This window comes from Tursiops truncatus, chromosome 5 (assembly GCF_011762595.2).
Source record: "Tursiops truncatus isolate mTurTru1 chromosome 5, mTurTru1.mat.Y, whole genome shotgun sequence".
In the NCBI taxonomy this organism is placed as follows: domain Eukaryota; kingdom Metazoa; phylum Chordata; class Mammalia; order Artiodactyla; family Delphinidae; genus Tursiops; species Tursiops truncatus.
In genome coordinates, this window is record NC_047038.1 from 96,124,949 (window position 1) to 96,146,046 (window position 21,098).

The following is a 21,098-nucleotide window of genomic DNA, read 5'->3' on the forward strand; positions in this document are numbered from 1 at the left end:
AGACTCCACAATGCCTGGAAGGTACATTATGTTCGCTAGAAGAATGTTGTCTACTGTGGCCCACAAGCGAAGAGAAGGGAGTTAAGACAGATGAGAAGAAACCACAGTACAGGTAACTCTCTATCCCTACCTACTCCTCCATACACTGGCCTTCCATTTCACACCTTACTGGAAAATAAAGAGCAGGAAAACAAGGAGTGCTTCAGACTAATACCACAAACGATATTTTGCAGACATAGTGAAGCGGCTGCTGCCAAAGGATTCCCCTACGGGGTCCTCTGCTGGTGCAGGGTATGCAGGGAGCTCCACCTGGGGGCAGTGCCCCGCTGCCACCTTGCTGTGTTCTCACACAGTTTAGCCCATCCTTCATCATTCTGTGAGTAGTCAGTACAGACTAGTACCGGCAGTGCTAGTGTTCTGGCCTCCTGCACTAACTTAGCTACCCTCGGGGATCTCTAGTCTTCAAGCTTAAAGTCACTGGACTAGCTGATTTCATTAAACGTATGAGGTGTAACCATGACGGAAAATGTAGTGAAGAAATTGGTATGGGTAAGTAACCTTAGAGGTAAGAGCCACTATCTACTAAAGATCAGCCAGAGATTCTGATTAAACGTCTCTGAAGTGGGACGCCCACTGCCAATGGGAAAATAGGTTTCCATTCATATGACATACTATTTATGTCAAATGACATACTATTTAGGACAAGTCCATTGAACAAAGAATGGGGCGTTGAAGGCCACGCTGTGTGTAAAGTTGGCAGGGGCAAGGATGACAGCCACCAGCAGGGCCTTGTGGGTTTCTTCACAAATAGCATGTACCACTCTCTCCCCGGGGGACTGACTTCCCCTCTTCAAATCCCTGAACTGAGCAGGAACTTTGACCCTGGAGAACTTGATAAATGCACTTTTGCCATTAGGAAGGGAACCCTTAGTACTACTCCATCCCCCGGGGCATTTTTCCCCCTCATCTCCTGCCTCCCAGATTTGCAAAAGAGAAAAGGTGACACGTTGGAACTTGAGCGTAACTTAACACTAAAGAAAATCTCCATAAAATGAGTCCACGCGGTGGCACATCCAATCACATTAGCCTTGAGAAGCTTAACTCAGAGAGCGGAATGTTGAAAATCAATCACACACCCAGCATCCCAGAAAAAGCCTTCAGCAGCCAAGAGACCACAAAGGTCTGAGTGTGTGACAGGGTACAGAAGATGGGAGGCACAGGTGGAATCAATGTACTTGCAGTTGTTTCCTCAGTACCTCCGATTTGATCATTTTGCTTTTTTTCGGTTTGTTTTGAGAGGCAAGACAGTTGAGATAAAACTGGCATCTAAAGTGCTCATGTGTGTCAGGTTGTTCCTTTCTTTTTAAGGGAAACACTAGAAAGGAGATATTAATTGACCAGGGGAAGCCCTGGGCCATTTCGCCCTACTTAGTGCTTTGCTCAGACGTTCTAGTGGAGAGACAGCATCGTCTCCATTTGTCTCTCTTTGTCTGTGGTTCTTTATTAGGATAGAAGGGGAAAGAGAGCAGAGATGAGCATGAGAGAGAAAGGCAAAGACACGCAGGAGTTTACTGTGGGGAGGGAGTGCCCATAGCTGGGTGAGTATGGAAGCCAGAGGGATGGAGAAGAAGAAAGCAAGAGAAGGGAGAAGACCAGAGTTGGACACTCAGATGCCGAAGGCCCTCAGCAGATGACGTGGGGGAGTGATGCGCTGGCCAGGAGGAGAGTCCAGAGTGGGTGGTGGGGACCGCGGTGAACTGAGGAACGCTGGCCTGTCTACTCAGCTCCAGCCTGCGCTGATCAGGAGAGAACATGGGCTTGGTGTTGCCGGATCTTCTGATTTTTTTCCAAAGCAGTCTGGCATCCAAACTTTTATGTGAATTATTCTACTTCCTAAATATTGGTAAAATACTATTCATCATAAAAAATGCCTGCAGGGCAGATTTGACCCAAGGCCCACCAGTGTGTAGGCAAAGAACGAGTGAGGAAAGGGTCAGACACCCGCCAGATAGGAATGGGTTGATTTTCACAAAACAGAGGGTGTCTGAAGAGGAAGAATAAAGAGAGAGTTGACAAAGAAGCCAAGCGGGATGCCGGATCATCAGCGCATGGGGGTGGCGGTTGACGTGTGCATCTTGGAGTCTGGAATACAGGCATATCTCATTTTATTGCACTTTGCTATATTGCCCTTTGCAGATAATGCTTTTTTTTTTTTTTAACAAATTGAAGGTCTGTGGCAACCTTGTGTGGAGCGAGTCAATTGGGGCCATTTTTCCAGCAACACTTGCTTCATGTCTCTGTGTCACATGTTGGTAACTCTTGCAGTATTTCAAACATTTTCTTTATTATTGTATTTGTTATAGTGATTGTGATCGGTGATCTTTGATGTTACTATTGCAAAAAGATTACCCCTTGCTGAAAGGCTCAGATGATGGTTAGCATTTTTTTTATCAATAAAGTATTTTTTAATTAATGTATGTGCATTGATTTTTTTAAAGACATAATGCTACTGCACACTTAATAAACTACATTATGGTATAGAGATAATTTTTATATGCACTGGGAAACCAAAAAAAATCGTGTGACTCACTTTATTGCAATATCCACTTTATTGCAGTGGTCTGGAACCAAACCCGCAATATCTCCGAAGTTTGCCTGTTCTTACTTGAATGCCAGGTTTTTTTGGGCAAGTTACTTGACCTCTGTGGGCTTCCACTCCCCCATCTGTGAACAGAGGAATGGTAGTGACCTTGCGTGGTTGTTGAGATGATGAGATGAGCACTCTTTACGGACGTGCCTGGCCTAGAGATGATGCTCCGTAGATGTTGGTTGACTTTCATCTTTTCCTTTTAGCAGATGGAATAGTTGGGTCCCAAGAAGGTAACTCACTGGTCTGAAGGACCAGACTGGTATTCCCTGGAAAGCCATTTAACAGGCCATTGAGGAATTATGAGTCCTTCTGAGAATTCTAGGAAATACATGGAATTTCTCTTCAGAAAAACATACATAGCAAAACACATACAGATACACATCACTTACAATTTCAGGAGGTCACAGGTCCTCTGAAACCTATCCATGAACTCCAGGTCAGGATCACTTACTTATAATGATTCTATCCCAAAGCATCAGAAAAGAGGAAGTATCATGATCATTGGTGCCTGGTGTTGGTGAAGACAGGGTCAGACCCAGACGCAGAGCTTGGGATGGGTGCCTGGGAGGCGGGAGCGCGTGCACACGTTTCACGCGCCTGCTGCTGTCGGCTGACTCACCTCTGCCCCTGCATCAAGGAAAAGGGATTGTCCATACCGCCTGCCTGAGGACCCGTCTCTGACGGAAATGTTTCCAAGGAGCCAAAGTGCTGCGGACAGATGGAATTGAGTGGGAGGCAAACTACCTTTGTCACTATTGGAAGGAGATGAGCTAAAGGAATGCTCCCCCGCGGGATTCCTGAGTGACAGGCTGACGGTGAGCTCTGCTGGGCCCACCGGTGGGCACCTCGAGATATTCGGAAACACCTTTCAGAAACAAAGTAGGAACCCAAGGCGATAATGGAAACCAGGTGCCCTCTCCCTGAAGGTAATGTCCTGCACATGTACTAACAAAACACTACCAGGTAACAGGTAGCAACCCAGCCACAATACCCACCCATCTTACCTGTGTCTAAACTTTGCAGAGTAATCTTCGGAGACGTTTTGGAAATGCCACCTAAACCTATTCTTCACCCCTCAGCAATTACTACACTTGTCACAGAAATGACTTTATTATGTAATTGCTCCTTCTTCCGTATTTACCTAAAACTCAAGATTGAGGCCTTCCAAGTGTTTCCTAAGAAATATATTTGTAAATAGGTCTGGTCCCTCTCGAGCTGAAGCATCTATGATTCTATTGTTCTTATATGTAAATTAAAGATAAGAAAAGCTAAGAATCCTGCAGGGAGAAAGATCTGTGGAATGGGAAGGGGCCAAGGAGACCCCAAGCTGAGGCCAAGCCTTCCTCTCAGAGAAAGCCGCAGGCCTCCCCCTGCTGGCCACAGGGAAGGGCGAGGATTTCCCCAGAAAATCCAGAGCCCTCAGGATGGCCACATAAGGTTTGGGAATCTGTGTTCTCCTCAACTACGGTACTATTAAAGAAGGCAGGTGGGGCTTCCCTGGTGGCGCAGTGGTTGAGAGTCCGCCTGCCGATGCAGGGGACGCGGGTTCGTGCCCGGTCTGGGAGGATCCCACATGCCGCGGAGCGGCTGGGCCCGTGAGCCATGGCCGCTGAGCCTGCGCGTCCGGAGCCTGTGCTCCGCAACGGGAGGGGTCACAACAGTGAGAGGCCCGCGTACGCAAAAAAAACCCAAAAAAACAAACCAAAAAAACAGAGTTGCCCCCACTTGTTGCAACTAGAGAAAGCCCGCATGTAGCAACGAAGACCCAAGGCAGTTAAAAATAAATAAATAAATTAAAAAAAAAAAAAAAAGAAGGCAGGTGGCACTTGGGACCTGCAGTAAATAAGCAAAATGTCTTGGAAAATTTAAATCATATAGGAATTCCCCAGGTTTCCAGTTCACGGGTTCCCATCTTTCGAGGTGTTTATTTTGGAAAATGGAAATCAGTGGCCCTTTTTCTTATTCATTGTTTAAAATAATGATTTCCTAAAAAGCATTTTTCCAGTTTTATTATCTATCTCTCCCTTTACCACTGTAAAGAAACAGGAAGAAGAAGAATATATAAGCCGGAGTTCCATGTTCTTAAGTAGATAGGATTTAGACAATGTCCTTGAACTGTTTTCTGGGAGACCTGTGTCTTGTGAGTCCTGTGGGCTCCCCTGCACTCAGGATCTGCCGTGTGTGCAAGACAAAGACCAGAGTAAATGATGACTGGCCCAAGGTGACCTGTGGGAGGAAGTGGCCGTGGAGGCTTTAAACAGGGACCCAGTGGACTGAATCATCATTTTGACTGGAATTCTACCGAGTGGAACTCAAAAAGCTAGAAATTTCCAAAAGGAGGGATGGGGAAGATTCAAGGTCTAGAAGATTATGTTCAGTTGTAAAAATAAAGATTTATTTTTGCACCCCTGCACTTCATGGACTGCCATAACTATAAAACAGCAGAGCGGTTACGCATACTTTAGGAGAATTAATGTAAACAGGGCGCTTTGTTTCCATTTGGGGGATAGAAAAAGACAAGAAGCTCTTGTAAGAAAGAAGGCAAAAAATAAGGAGAATAATATTTATTGTGTTATATATGTGTCATTATGTGTACTTTACAGACAAGGAAAGTGAGGCTAAAAAATTCATTTACCTATAGCCACACGGAAGTGACCAAACTATAATTCAAAAATAGTGTATGTCCTTTCCCTACAAAAAGGAAGACAGAAATGTCAAAGGTTCGTTCTGCAAGCCTCACAATTTTCCCTCTCACAAAGCTGAACCATTTCTTTCTTGCCCTCAGTGCTTCTTTTCACATTGCCCACAAGGTGGCAGCGTTTCTCCAACCATACAGTCGTCAGCAACTAAAGCTAGAGGAATCAGCTGATCTAGCTAGAAGTAGAAATCAGGGGACAACTAATACAAAACATATAAAAAGAGGAAAATCTCCAAAATTGTGATGGTGTGCTAAAGGAATAAAGACTTTAAAACTCTACTTTCAAATTTAATAACTTCCAGCCTCTCTGTGTTCAAAAAAATTAATTCACAGCCGATTATTTTAGAGCTACCTTGTTCCACCACTTGATGGCGATAAAGACCCGTTTAACATCTAAAGCCCATTTTCTTTTTTGACAGTTCGTAATTCTGCACACTACTGTACATAAAATAGATGAACAACAAGGGCCTAATATAGGGAACTATATTCGGTATCTTGTAATAACCTATAATGAAAAAGAATCTGAAAAAGGATATATATATATATATATATATATATATGTATCTGAATCCCTTCACTGTATACCTGAAACTAACAACATTGTAAATTAACCATATTTCAATTAAATAAATTTTTTAAAACTCCTATTGTTCCTGAAGTTATCAGTGGAGTTAAAAAAAAAAGAAAGCTGGTAATTCAGTTCCAAAAGTTCAGCAGTCTGTGCCTTTATCCATAGTTCCCAGTCTCAAGTTCAAGATGCTGTGAGTAGGTTGCCTGATCTTTCACAAGGCCCTTCCCTTCTGTCTGAGCTGTCTCTGGGAGCTAGCACAGGATTCTCAGACTCACACTTTCTCTGTGCTCGGTCTAATACATTTAGCAATTTTCCACCTCTAATCCGCATCCCTCCACAATTAACTAAGCCTTCTTGGCTTCCTCCTTCAAATTGTTTCTGAATTTCCAACTCCTTCCTGTCTGACCCTATGCCATCCACACACCTAACTCCCATGACCCTCCATTACCATCATTCCACACAGCCTTAGACACTGACACTGTGTAATGCAGTTCCTAACTCGGTGTACCTAGTGGTGCAAGCAACCCTCAGACAGCTCCTCGAAGCTGAGACCATGTCTCACGAAGGTGAGACCAGCTTTAAGCTTTCAGCAGAAAGCCTAGCGTGATGTCTGCACTCCATGTGGGTTTATTGAATGAACTGGTCATTGTGAAACTGCGATTTCCTTTGCTTCAGTGATGTTCATGATAAATTTCCCCAGAGGAGGAGCTCTGTCAGTACATCTGCTTTGACGTGGGCCTTGCACTTGCCCTGGTGATCCACGAAGATGATGATGATTGTAGGGGTGAGTCAATGTCACACGGGAGAAGGGGAGAATTTGTCCATGACGGGGGAGTACTGAGCAGTGTGCTGATCTGGAGGCCGTGACAGAAACCCTGGTGGGCTTTTACAGTGGTGGTGATCCCCCAGGCTGAAGCTTCATCCTTCTAGGATGGCCTGCTTCCAGGATCAACAGGCAACTTGAATGCAGTGTCAAGCCTTCTGTGGATTTTTTTTTTTCCTTAGATGAGTTAAATTATACATCAAGATGCTATTGCTTTGGCCTTTTTAGCAATAATTTCTTGGCCGAACATTGAATGGAGAGGATTCAGGAAGCCACTCAGGAAATAAAGGAAAGGTTAGCAACTGGGACCTCTGAGGTGGGATGGGGAAAGCTGAAGAGGTGTCTTCTTCATAGCTCCTTAAGTATTTCAAGTTTGTTAAAGAAAGGAATTAATTAATAGGAGTTGTCCTTAGAGAAAGGAAGTAGTCTTCATGAAATCATGTCTATCTCTACTCTTTTTTTTTTCTTCTGTGACTGTAATTAAGGATGCTTTATTTTTCTTTTTCTTTTTTTTTTTTCGTCTACCGTATTACCGCTCAGACTGCAACTTTGTGCCAAATGAGGCAATGACTTCTTGGCATTCAAATCATACACATGGGTGTTTGTAGACAGTTATCATATCATTAGTCACTACCTAGTTAGTCCTGCTTTCATGTTTCCACATAAATGAATCCCTCCTACTCCCTCAGTCATGTCTGTCCTTACTCTCTGATCTTCTTCCAGTATTTCCATCTCTTCTGGGCCCCAGGGCACCTCACTGATGAGAGTTACCCAGAAGGAAACCAGAGTTACCCAGAGTTACCCAGAAGGAAACCATGGTGTGTGGACTCGGGTTAACCCTTTTCATACCCTTTTCCAAAGTTGGAACCAGGAACAAAGAAACTTCATTATGGTGGCCACCTTACTTGTACAAAATGTCCAAATTGGTTTTAAAGTGCTTGACTATTTGCCAGCTGTACTCATAACAGAAATTTTGCAAGCGTACCTCTATAATACGTTATAATACATTTAATGTCTTTGTCCCCATAATGCTCAAACTTTATAACAGGGACAATAGCCTTTTGTAAAAGCGGATAGAGTGAGATTCAAGGAGAGCAGAGAAGATGGGATGGCGACCACAGGAAGAGGTCTTAACCTTGTGTGGGAAGAGACTGTCTTTGGAGAGCCCTGGCAAATAGTCACACTGGATACAGACACAAACCAGTTAAAAAGGGATGTGAGGAATAGATGGAGGAAGATGGAAGTTGGGTTGATGGTCCCCTGTTGACCTCAATTTTCTTGGTGAATCAGGAGGCAAGATGGTCAGCTGAGAGAGAATAGGACTGAGGATGGAAGGGGTTTTGAAAGTGAAGGCTGCGGGGGCAGGGAAGGGAAGGAGTGGGAGTTTGGGGTTAGCAGATGCAAGCTATTATATATAGAACAGATAAACAGCAAGGTCCTACTGTACAGCACAGGGAACTATAGTCAGTGTCCTGTGATAAAGCGTAATGCAAAAGGCCATTAAACATCATTTCTATAAAAAAAGTGAAGGCTGGACCAACCACGGGAAGAGGGAATCATTGAGAGCCCGGCTAAATCCGGAAACCCTGACCGGGAAGCTTCAATCTGCACTCCCACAGTTTTCTTTTCCAGCCAATTATATCATCCATGATTGTTCATTCTGTTGAACATTCCTGATCCTGCCCTCTCTTCTCCATCCTAACTGCTGCTCTCTTGGTACAAGATTTCATCACTTTTCACCTGCACCTGATTGTTTCCCATCTCCCATCTCACACTGCTTGTCTTCCTTCTTTCTTGCAGCTGCCACAGTGACATCTCTCACCACCCAATCTGATCATGACTCCCTAGCTTAAAAGACATCCACGGCTCCCTTGGCCATGGGATGGAAACCATGTTCCTTTCCTCTGCACATGATATTTTGGTAAATTGAAAAGTGGCAATGAAATTTTCCCTTCCCTGTGTGTATGCACCTTTGCAAACTGACTTTGCAGTTCTTCCCATCAAGAGATGGAGTCTATTTCTCCACTGCTTTAACTTGGGCTTGGGCGTGTGATTTGCTTTGGCTGATGGGACAAGAGCAAAGTTGACACATGCAGAGATTGAAAAAGCCCTCTCTTGCTTTCCTTTGAGACCTTTAGACATCCACGTGAGCAAGTCAGTGGATGACAGACCACATGGAGGGAGGGTCCAGGCATCCTAGACATTCCAGCCAAGGCCATCATCAAGCCACCAAACCCAGCTGACCACAGACACATGGACGAGCCCAGCCTAGACCAGCAGAAGAACTGCCCAGCTCAGCTCACCCCAGATTTCCGACCCACGGGTTTGTGAGCCAAACCATTCAGTTTTCGGGTGGCTGAAGATTGGAATAGGGCCAGGGAAGTGAGGCACCCAGGGTGCAAAATGTAAGCAGGGCTTCACTCGTATTTCCGTGACCCTGAACGTGAACCTCCTTACATTTTGTACCAAAGGTACCTTACTCACCTCCCTCACCTCACCCTATGGTCCTGGTCCTGTGTAGTTGGTTACACAGCCATGGATAATGATAAAAGGATCTTCTCCATCTGGCTCCTGGAAGGTTTATTCTGACCAATCACAGCGCCCGTACCACGGCCACCAGTCCTTTAATCTCCCTGCTGTGCCCTGTGATATGTGTCCGGATAGCTGTGACTTATGACATATTGCCCTGTACTCCTGGTGACAGCTGCTGGGCACCAGAGTCAGGTACCTCCCCGAAGCTTTACAGCAAATTCGGAAGTCTGCTGATACAAAAAGTTCTGCTCAGACAAGGTTAGTGATGCTTATTTAGGCCAAGAGATTCTCAACCCTGGATTTTTGAACCAGGAAATTTTGAGAAAATCTGTCAGAGACCTAAAGTACTAATCCATTAACACCTGCCTGTGAGATCCCCAGGGCATCCTCGAATCTTGAATCGCCTTCCAGAATCAGCCTCCATCATGTGTCCATATACTGCAGTTCTCCTTAGACTTACTTGAGATCCCCGCCTCTCCTGAGCCTGCTGGGATTTTTCCCCCTTGGCACCACAGAAGTCTAACCGCACTATAGCTCTTTAGCCTGTTGTCCCTTATGTTCTATTTGCCCTTTATGTGGAGGAACACTGAGTCTATTTTTCTAAGCACACATCATTTTTTATACCTTCGCTCAGCTTTTTCTTCTGCTAGAAGGCCCTCCCTTTCATGACTCTGAGAGAGGACTTGGTTGGTGTGCACCCAGATCCCTGGAACCATATGTGATCCTTTAACAATATCTGGCACCCTTCCTCTGACTTCTGCCTGCTCTGCAGCTAGTGGCTCCCTCCCGGCACCCAGGACCCTGAAGATGCCCTGCCTATTCCCGATATGCCTGGGAGTTTCATCCCCTCCCTCTGCTCGTCCATCATTGTAGCCCATTACCAGTGACAGACTGGTGTGGAAGTAGAGAAGCCCAGCTCTCTTACTCCAAGGAGGACAAACACCGAGGTGTCATTGACGATCCAGAGCTCGGGGTGAATCTGAGACTTCACGTGAAATGGCACTCTTGCTTAGCTTCTTCCCATCCTTATGATACAGCAAGTCCCCTGCATACGAACCTTCAATTGTGAACTTTTAAAGATGCAAACGTGCGTTTGCATGCCCAATCACGTAAGTTCACGTGTCTGACATACAGACATTGTCCCATGCGTCCATCCCCTACAAGTGGTTGTGCTTTTGTGTAATTTGCTGTACAGTACTGTATAGAGTACGGTAGTACAGTATCTTTATTTCAAGGTCCGGATGTCTTGAAGCAAGCTTAAAAGCAGCGGTGATGGGCTTCCCTGGTGGCGCAGTGGTTGGGGGTCTGCCTGCCAATGCAGGGGACACGGGTTCGTGCCCTGGTCTGGGAAGATGCCACATGCCGCGGAGCGGCTGGGCCCGTGACCCATGGCCGCTGAGCCTGCGCGTCCGGAGCCTGTGCTCCGCAACAGGAGAGGCCGCAGCAGTGAGACACCCGCGTACCACCAAAAAAAAAAAAAAAAAAAAAAGCAGCGGTGTTGTAGCTGGTACTGCTAAGAAGCGCCAGGAATTGGAGGCCCAGAGAAAGGATGAAGAGAGACAAGAGGAAGAAGGAACTGAAGAACCGAAGAGATTCACGACACAGGGAATGGCGAGGGGATTTTCTTTATGTGAAGAGGCACCGTTAGTTTTTGAGGCACAGGACGGGAATGTAGACTTGTACATGAAGGTTGCAGCAGCCGTTTAGAATGCAATCCAGTGCTACCGTGTCATCTATGAGGAGAATAAAAGAGCTACTACCCAGACATCTATGGGTCATTTTCTCAAGAGGGTAGATAGAATAGAATCCAGCAAGGAACCAGAACCTGTGCCATCCACGTCAGGCGTGAGTGACATTGCAGCTTGCCCTCCATCTCCTATTGCTGAGGATCCCTCAGCTCTACCATCCCCCACCCCCTCTCCCTCCTCCAGTCGGTAACTCTTCTGGCCTGTTCACTCGATGCCAGCCCCTGGATGCCAGCTGCTGTACTTACTATTGTACTTTTCAAGGTATTGTACTATAAGAGCAAAAGTATTTTCTTTATTTTTTGTGTCTGTTTTTTATGTATTATTTGTGTGAAAAGTATTATAAACCTATTACAGTACAGTACTATATAGCTGATTGTGTTAGTTGGGTACCTAGGCTAACTTTGTTGGACTTAAAAACAAAGTGGACTTATGAATGAGCTCTCAGAATAGAACTTGTTCGTATGTAGAAGACTTACTGTATCCTGAACTCCCTTACTGGCTTCTCCCGGGAACACTTCCCTCGCATGTATCCCCCTGCAAAATTCATACCTGTGCTTCTAAGTTATGCTTAATTATCACTTCTGTGAAGTGTCCCTGACCACCTAGGGAGAGAGAATCAATCACTCCTTCCCCTGTGCCACTGCTGACTTCTCCAGCAACTTCAAAGCGTGCATTTAAGCAAGTCCATGTTTACAAGTCAACGAACTGTCTCTCTTATTGGTCAGTGAGCACTTTGAAGGCAGGGGTATGGTTACATTACTATCCATGAGAATATCTCCTGTAACCATTAGGGACACAGGACATATTTATTCATTAGAAAATTATTTCCATTGACTTGAAATCTTCCTTGTAATCTTCACTTTTGGACCCTTACTCTTCTCTTTTACACAATAGACTAAAACCTTCTGACAGTGGTTATTTCTCACCAGGTTTTCCCTTCAGGCTCAACAACTCTGGGTCCTGCCAAAGTCTCACCTGGCTTTGATTCCTAAAACTTCACTATCTTTATCACTGTCTTCTTGGTGCTCCGGAGTTTATCAATATCCCTCTAAAAGCTTCAGAACTGAAAACAATAGGATGAAAAAATGTTAGGATGGAATAATACAGATACGATTTAGCAACCCAGTTGGCCACAGACCTCTAGTCTTCCTCCATCTGGATGCGAGATTTTTCTTAGTGAGACTGAGATGGCTGCTAAAAGCACCTGTGTGATGTCACACTATTGGTCCAGTGGAGAGACAGGTCAATTTAAATCACTAGGGTCCTTTACGTGAACTTTGTAAGACCCATTTTCTCCACTTGAATTTACAAGAGTGAGTTTTGAACCTAACAGTCTGTCAAGCTTCATCTGATTTGTTTTTATTATGGTTTTATTGCAGCAAAACAAAATGTTTTGAATATTGATGCCACATCGGTTTTGTGACCTTTTCAGTCTTCATGCTGGTCAGTGATAAAAATGAGAGCAGACCAGGACAGAGTGAGAATGCTGTCATTCCGTTCCAAACCTGTTTCCAGGCTACACTGTCACCCATCCACAGTCTGTGGGCACCTTGTTCAGCAAGCTCTGAATTCTGTGCTGTGAAAGGCCTGAATTTGTTCACCAATAGAATAAAATGAATACTTATCTGAAAAATTGGCAAAAATCAAGTGTTCTTATGACTTCAAAATTTTCCTAATCTATGGAGTGAAATTACAGAGCAATTAAGAACATGAATTTAGAGTCTGACACAGATAAATCTGAGCTGTGGCGCTCAGCTTTTGTGACATTAAACAAGTTTCTAACATCTATATGCCACAGCTTCTCTACCCCTTCAGTAAGAATAAGAATGGTTTCTACTGCATAGGATAGTTGTAACTAAATGAGTTTATCTCTGTCAAGAGTTTAACAGAGAACCTAGCATACAGCAGGAAGTTCAATACACGTTATTACAAACTAATGGGCACATTGGGGAGGGGCTTGATGCTTTAGGGGAAGCAATTCTGGTCCCCAATTCAGCGTGTGGAGGGGGTTTCCCCACTCTTACCAAGCAATTCTGCAACACCAACTGGGGCTCCAACAATTCAGCTGAATTCTGAGTCGGATCCCACAGGCTAAGGGCACAGTCCTACAAGGCTGCCTGCCTCCCCCTCTTCAGATGCCAATCGCAAGTCCGGACTGTCACCTGTATTTCTGACCTGTTGGCTATATTTTGAAAATTCCCACAACCTTCTCCTTGGGTTTGATTAATTTGCTAGAGTGGCTCACAGAACTCAGAGGCATATTTACTTACTAGACCACCAGTTTGTTATAAAAGGATGTAACTCGGGAACAGCCAGATGGAAGAGATGCAAAGGGCAAGGTACAGGGAAAGGGCAGGGAGCTTCCATGCCCTCTTTGAGCACTCCACTCTTCCCGAATCTCCACGTGTTCACCAGCTCAGAAGTTCTCTGAAGACCCTCTTTTGGGTTTTTATGGAGGATTTATTTCATAGGCATGATTGATCAAATCATTGGCCATTGGTGATTGAATCAACTTCTAGGCCCTCTCCCCTTCCCTGGGGTCAAGGGATGGGGGTGGGACTAAAAGATCCAACCCTTTGGTCCCATGATTGGTTCATGGTTGATTCTCTGGGCAACCAGCACCCATCCTTAAGTTTGGTCCAAAAGTCACCTCATTAATACAACAAAAGATGCCTTTGTCACTCTCGTCACTTAGGAAATCCTAAGAGTTTAGGAGCTGTGTGCCAGAAACAGGGACGAAGACCAAATATGTAGTTCTTACTCTAAAGCACAGTATCACAGGGGAGGATCAGTCAGAAGGCCTCACTGAGAAGGAGACATCCGAGCCGAGCTGATGAAGAAGAGGGACTGAGCCATGGGGCTGTCTGGGGAAGACTGCTCCAGGCCAAGGGGATGGTTAGGACAAGTCTTAGTGTGTGTGAGGACTAACAAGGTGAGCATGACTCGATCTGAATGAACAAGGGGGAAGATGGTGGGGGAGAGGCAGGGTTATGTCTTTCTTACAGGACCTCGGATTTCACTTTGAGTGAAATGTGAAAGCACTTTAGGAATGTGAATGATGGGATGGGTGGCATAAGGGGACCTGTGCTCTAAACCACCACCCTAGCTGGTATGTGGCATAGGGGCCATAGGAAAGCAAGGGTTTGGGACTGTTGCAATAATCCAGTAAAACATGATAGCAATCCAGTAAAACATGATAGCATCTTGACGGGGGAAATGTTGGAGGTGGAGAGAAGTATTCAGTCTCTAGATGTATTTGACGGTGCCGTCTACAGAACTATTGACATACAGTGAAAGAGAGAGGGGTCCAGGGTGAGGCCAAGTGATTCATTCTGAGCAACCCAGAAGATTGAATGGTATTTATTGAGTGGAACAATGAGAAGAGGCACAGATTGGGGAAGTGTATCCATCAGGTTATGCTGTGGTAACAAACAGACCCCCAAGTTTCACTCGATTAACCCACAAAATTCTCTCTGTCACTCATAGTGCATGTCTACTGCCATGGCAGGGAGCTCTTCTCTGATTATTAATCTGGGGACCCAGGGGGACTGAGGCCCTAGGGAACCTAGTGAATTGTACTCTGGCTTCTCAAGCTCCTGCTGGGAAGTGAAGTCACTTCCCCTCACATTTAATCAGAAAAAGCCACCACAGAGCTCTGCCTAACTTCAAAGAAGATGATGGGAAATGCAACCCTACCACATGTCTGGGAATCCGAGAGGTGGAAATATTTGGTGACTAGTACCAATGACTACCGCTGAAGAGAAAATCAGGAGGTTTTTTGTTTTTGGCTTTTGGACACAGCCATCCAAGTGGAGGTGTAGTGCACAAGTTTGAGGCCCAGGGGACAGTAAGGGGTGGACCCTAGCTTGTGGAACCAAGAGTTATATAATTCTAGGGGAAGTTTTTCTAAGTTAAAGAATTCAAGGGGGAGGGATAAATTAGGAGCTGGGAATTAATATATATACTACCAAATGTAAAGTGGATGGCTAGTGGGAAGCTGCTTCATAGCACAGGGAGATCAGCTCGATGCTTTGTGACCACCTAGAGGGGTGGGATAGGGAGGGTGGGAGGGAGATGCAATAGGGAGGGGATATGGGGATATATGTATGCGTATAGCTGATTCACTTTGTTGTACAAGAGAAACTAACACAACATTGTAAAGGAATTATACTCCAATAAAGATATAAAAAAACAGTATGTGTCTCTCCCCCCCCCCCAAAAAAAACCCAGATACACAATACTATGTATAAAATAGATTAACAACAAGGCCCTACCATATAGCACAGGGAACTATATTCAATATCTTATAATAATGTATAATGGAAAAGAATACGTATATGTGTATAACTGAATTACTTTACTGTATACCTGAAACTAACACAACACTGTAAATCAACTGTACTTCAATTAAAAAAAAAGACAAAGAATTCAAGACTCAATTCAAAATTAGGTACAGCATCTTAGAAGGGGTGTACAAGTGAGAGGCCCTAAAGGTTAAGCTATGCAAGCTTCGAAGTGAATCCATCTCTGAGAAGAAGGCCTAGCACTGCAGATGGGGAGTCACCCGGTAACAGTCACCGGGTGACAGAGGGTTTTAAAGCAATGAGACTGAATGAAGTATGTAGTGATGATAAATAAAGGAGTCCCTGATCCCTGGGGTAATCCAGTGTTTTGAGATTAAGAAGCAATCAGCAAAGGAAACTGAGAAGTAGCCAATGAGATAGATTTGATAACAAAAAAATTTTTTCTTTTTACATGAACTTTGTGCTTGCTCCCTTATACTCTGCTATTTATTTTTTATTACATCTCTTTTCTTGAACTACTGCAAAATGGAGAGTCCTGGATAATTTGACTTTTCACACCTGCGTTCAAAAACCTGGGGTGGCCTCAGACCAATTCAGTTCAAAGAGAAATTCAGCACTGAACCAGCAGTATAAGGAGAAAGAATAGACTACAGGTCAAGAGAGGAAATCTTAACTTCTAGCCCTGTCACCAATTTAGTAATTCACTAGCTCCGGGTCACATAAATCCTCTGGACCTTAGTATATGCATCTATAAAATGAGGGCTATATTATTTTCTCCAGAGTCCTTTATGACTCTGCCATTTCACCCACATATTCTATGTCACCATGGGTTGGAACTCAGGACTGGATCACATCAATTTTCGTGATATGTATTTAATAGAATTCACTGATTTGTGTAAACATTTCAAGTTCCCTATTCATTTTACATTGATTAAGATTGATGCACTTGAAGGTAATAAATAAAGTATGGAACCTTAAAAGGATGTTTGGCAGTAAAATGGAATGATTGTAGTTGCAGAGTTCAAGGTAAACTGTACTTACCTAATACCTTTATAAACCTCCTCTTTATTAGAGGGATTTAATTAACGGCAGACTCCAACTAACACATAATTTAATCATAAAAGAGACAGTTTTCTAGGGCTGCTGTAGCAAAGTACCACAAACTGAGTGGCTTAAACAGAAATGTATTATCTCTGGGCTCTAGAGGCCAGAAGTCTGAGATACAGGTGTCAGCAGGGCTATGATCCCTCTGAAGACACAAGGGAAGGCCTCTCTCCTACCTTCTGGTGGTCCCTTGGCTAGTGGCAGTGTAACCCCATCTCTACATGACGTTCTCCCTGTGTATGTCTGTCTTCACATTTCCCCCTTTTTAAGGATACCAGTTGTATTGTTTTAGGGCCCACGCTAATAACCTCACTTTAACTTGATTACCTCTGAGAAGACCCTGTCGCCAAATACGGTCACGTTCTGAAGTACTGAGACTAGGAGTTGCACGTAGGTACCAATTCTAGGTGCCAGGATTCCAACACATCTTTTTAGGGGGGACACAATTTGGCCCATAACACAAACAACTGCTGCCCCCAGCCTCAGTTCCTCTTCATTCTCAAGGACACCCACACTGTGAGTCGTCTTCTCCCAGGGCTTTTATCTCTGCCTTCTTAACATTTTATGAATCTATTTCCTCCTCTCTATCTTCCCTGTTTCGGCTCAGACCCTCCTAACTTATTGCCTGGTCTAAGACAAGGATTTCCTATCCAGTTCCTCTACGTTATTCTTTTTTATCTTTTTTTTTTTTCTTGTGGTACGCGGGCCTCTCACTGCTGTGGCCTCTCCTGTTGCGGAGCACAGGCTCCAGACGCGCAGGCTCAGCGGCCATGGCTCACGGGCCCAGCCGCTCCGCGGCATGGGGGGTCTTCCCGGACCGGGGCACGAAACCGTGTCCCCTGCATCGGCAGGCAGACCCCCAACCACTGCGCCACCAGGGAAGCCCCTCTATGTTATTCTTATGATCACCCCTACCGCAGCCCCAATTCTCCATCCTCCCCACTCCCTCCCCTCAGCACCAATTCATCCTCTGCTGAGCAGCCAGTGTTTTCTTGCTAAAATGCACCTCTGACCTTGTCACCTCACTGCTAAAATCCCTCAGTGGTTTCACATAGACCTTTGGATATAGTGCAATTTCTCAGCACAGATCTCCAACCTCTCCTCTAGATCCTGACTATGTCTCAAGCCTCAGCTTGAACCCTAACTCAGCCGTAACAAACACGAGGTGGTTCTTTGAATAGTGCATTTTGTTTGTGCCCTATAGGAAGGCTGCTCCCTGCATATCAAGAGTCTCTGTGTCGGGCTTCCCTGGTGGCGCAGTGGTTGAGAGTCCGCCTGCCGATGCAGGGGACATGGGTTTGTGCCCCGGTCCGGGAGGCTCCCACATGCCTCGGAGCGGCTGGGCCCGTGAGCCATGGCCGCTGAGCCTGCGCGTCCGGAGCCTGTGCTCCGCAACGGGAGAGGCCACAACAGTGAGAGGCCCGCGTACCGCAAAAAAAAAAAAAAAAAAGAGTCTCTGTGTCAAGTGGGAAAAGGTACCCTATTGAGGAGGATGAATTACAATAAAGTCCCCCTTCCTCCTGTTGGAGGCGGCCTCCGTATATGTTCATACGCAGCTTGGGGCTGGATTTCAGTGCCCACTCCTCCTCTACTCCAGTACAGAAGTAAATAATATAACCATGTACGGCTTCCCGGCCCTGTACACACATGCAGTAGGAATTCCCCAGGCAAACATTCATAAGATCTCAGGTTTGCATCTGCCAGGAAAAGCTCTCTGATCTCCCAAGCCGATTAGCTAAAGAATAGAGGATTCTGTGGGAACATCAAGGCAGGACCGACTCCCAACACCTGTTGCGCTGCAAGGTGGTTTCCTCAGCGGAAGGTGAGCTCCTTCAACATAGGTGCTGGGTCTTAGTCACACCCCACTATGTCAGTACTCAGCATAGTGTGTAGCATACTCGGTACATCTCAAGTGAGATTTTTCCATTTTTTTCTTGACAAGTAGAGAACCTGTGAATTCAAAAGTGCTGGAATAGCTGAAAACACCACAAGTTGCTGATGGTGTGAACCTGGGCAAAGTCCCACGCAGGCTGGCCTGCTCTGGAGGGAAGCTGCTTAGTGCCAGGGAGCCATCCTAGATGGTGGTTCTGGTCCCAAGCCATTCACCAAGCAGCTTGATGGCTAGAGGAATCAATCCCTCGGTAAAACCTTTAAAGCGCTTCTATTTTGTGGTTTTATAAGGTTCTCTTGTCCACATTTCTCCCCTCGCTGCCTAAATTTAAAAATTTTTCTCTACTATATGCCCTAAAACTCTACCAACTAGAAAGTGAACATGAAATAATGCTCAATCACACAATCATATGAGTTAGATTGATAAATTTAAACCTTCAAATTGCTAGTTAAAATCAACAGTCCTGGAAGAAATGTACATCTTGATTTGGAGAGAGGAGTGAGGGGAAGCTCCAGGGCACAGACCATGTGAAGGTAGAAGGATGGGAGCTGGGACTGTGCCAGCCTTACTGGGAATAGTGTTGTCTGTTACTGACAAGGCTGAGTTTCCTCCATTCATCCCCTATCATCTAGGGCACATGACTGCTGACCTCCTGGGGCCCAGGCCCATTCCAAGCAAGGATAATTGATAGGACTCTTTGTTAAGGCAAAGAAAAGAGACCCTATAGATACTACAGCACCTGGGAATTGTGCTGAAAGAGGTGGCCAATCCCAGCGGTAATAAAACTCTCTTCCTTCATGACTTCCATGAGGGCAGAGTAAAACTCCCTTCAGGTTCTTTCCAGATTGACAGAGGACTGGCTGAAAAATTAACACGAGAAAAACCAAGCACTGTTTGTATCATACTCTGAACTCTCTGAATAGAGGAAGTTCTATTTGTAAGATTATATTGGTAATAGGCCTGCACCCCCATCTCCTTATAAAATTTAAGGGCAGAGCTAAGGGATCCCATCGCAGCAGGGCTGGATTTATCTGTAAGCCAAGAGAATACTCTGAAGGAAAAAAAAGCATTTTACAAATCCTGAGCCTCTGTGGGGACACCTAAGAATCCTGTGGGTTAGCCTTATTTCTCATCTAAATTTAAACTGGCTGAGAAAGTGAGCCCCCCGCTAGCTCTTCTCTGCCCTGCCCAAAGGCCTTGATCATTTTTGAATACGTGGAGAAGGGCTGGTGATGCCTATTATTTTCCAGAATTTTATGAACTTTATTTTATGGAGTTGGTTCAGGAAAGTACTGTAATTAAAAATAATCCTCTGGGACTTCGCTGGCGGCACAGTGGTTAAGAATCTGCCTGCCAATGCCGAGGACACGGGTTTGAGCCCTGGTCCGGGAAGATCCCACATTGCCGCGGAGCAACTAAACCTGTGCGCCACAACTACTGAGCCTGTGCGCCACAACTACTGAAGCCTGCGGCCCCAGAGCCCATGCTCCGCAACAAGAGTAGCCAATGAGAAGCCTGCACTCCACAATGAATAGTAGCCGCCACTCGCTGCAACTAGAGAAAGCCCGTGCGCAGCAACAAAGACCCGACACAGCCAAAAATAAATTAATTAATTAAAAAAAAATCCTCCTAGTTATCTAGTTCTATCCATTTACCTAATACCTATTTTAACAGCTAATAGTTTGTAGTTTCCCAAGAGAACAGAATTTCTTACTTCATTGTTTTCTTATTAGATCTTAAATGTTGAGTATTACAGATGCTTCCAGAACTGCTGATGTCACACCTCTTCTTAAACTCCCACTTGCCAAAGATTTTTTATTTACATATCCCTCTACAGTTTTCTTCCTCTCCTGAGTTGTTTGCCTTTTTCTTCTCTGATCTTTTCTCTTTTGCGGAGGTCTTCCTGGATTAGGATTCATGGAGCATTTGTAGCCCGAGGAAAGAAGGTATCCATCCTCACAAGACTGATCCATGCCCTTGCTGGTTTCCCTCCATGTAGGACTTCCTGTAAAAGGTATGTCAAATCCAGGAGTTTACCACTGTCTGGACAGTCTTCAGAGAAGGTCCCCAATCATTTTCAAAAAAGGAAATTTGACAAAATGCAGAAGGGGACTCTGATCATCATGTGTCTGAGTCTTGATATTTTAAGCCAAATAGTGATTCATTTGTGAATGACTAGGTGTGAACAGGCACTTTATATATGATTTTATCTACATAAACCAGCATAATTGCGAGAGCTGCCATGGCAAAGATGTGTTCTACACAACAAAGTATTTTTGTAGTCTTTGGAAGCTGTGCTTTCTTCATCTAGCACCTTTGAAATCATACAACTGGTTTTGCACAGAGGGTATTTTCTGGTTTCTGGTCTGGGTAGCAATCTCTCTTTACTATAAAGAACTCTATCCAGTGTGTGGCACGGGATTGGAGGGGGTAGCTGAGCCTTTATCGCTTCTTTGTCTCCAATCAAATAGCAATTAGCCTCTTATCCCTTCCCTCTTCAAACACGACAAACAAAACATAAAATTGCCTGGCAGGAGGAAGGGAAGTTTGAAGCACAAATGCAGGATGCTGTTATTTACTTGCTAATTCACCTTTCTGTCCAGCAAGCTGAGAAAGTGCTTTCCCAAACCACAGACTCTCAGATCCGGACCGGCCAGTCCTCGTCAATTAGTCCAGACCCATTACTTCCTGATGAGGACACTGAGGTCTAAAAGGTGGGGAGACTTCCCCCAAAGCCCCAGAAATCTAGGGAGGGTGAGGTTTAGCCCACAGCCCAC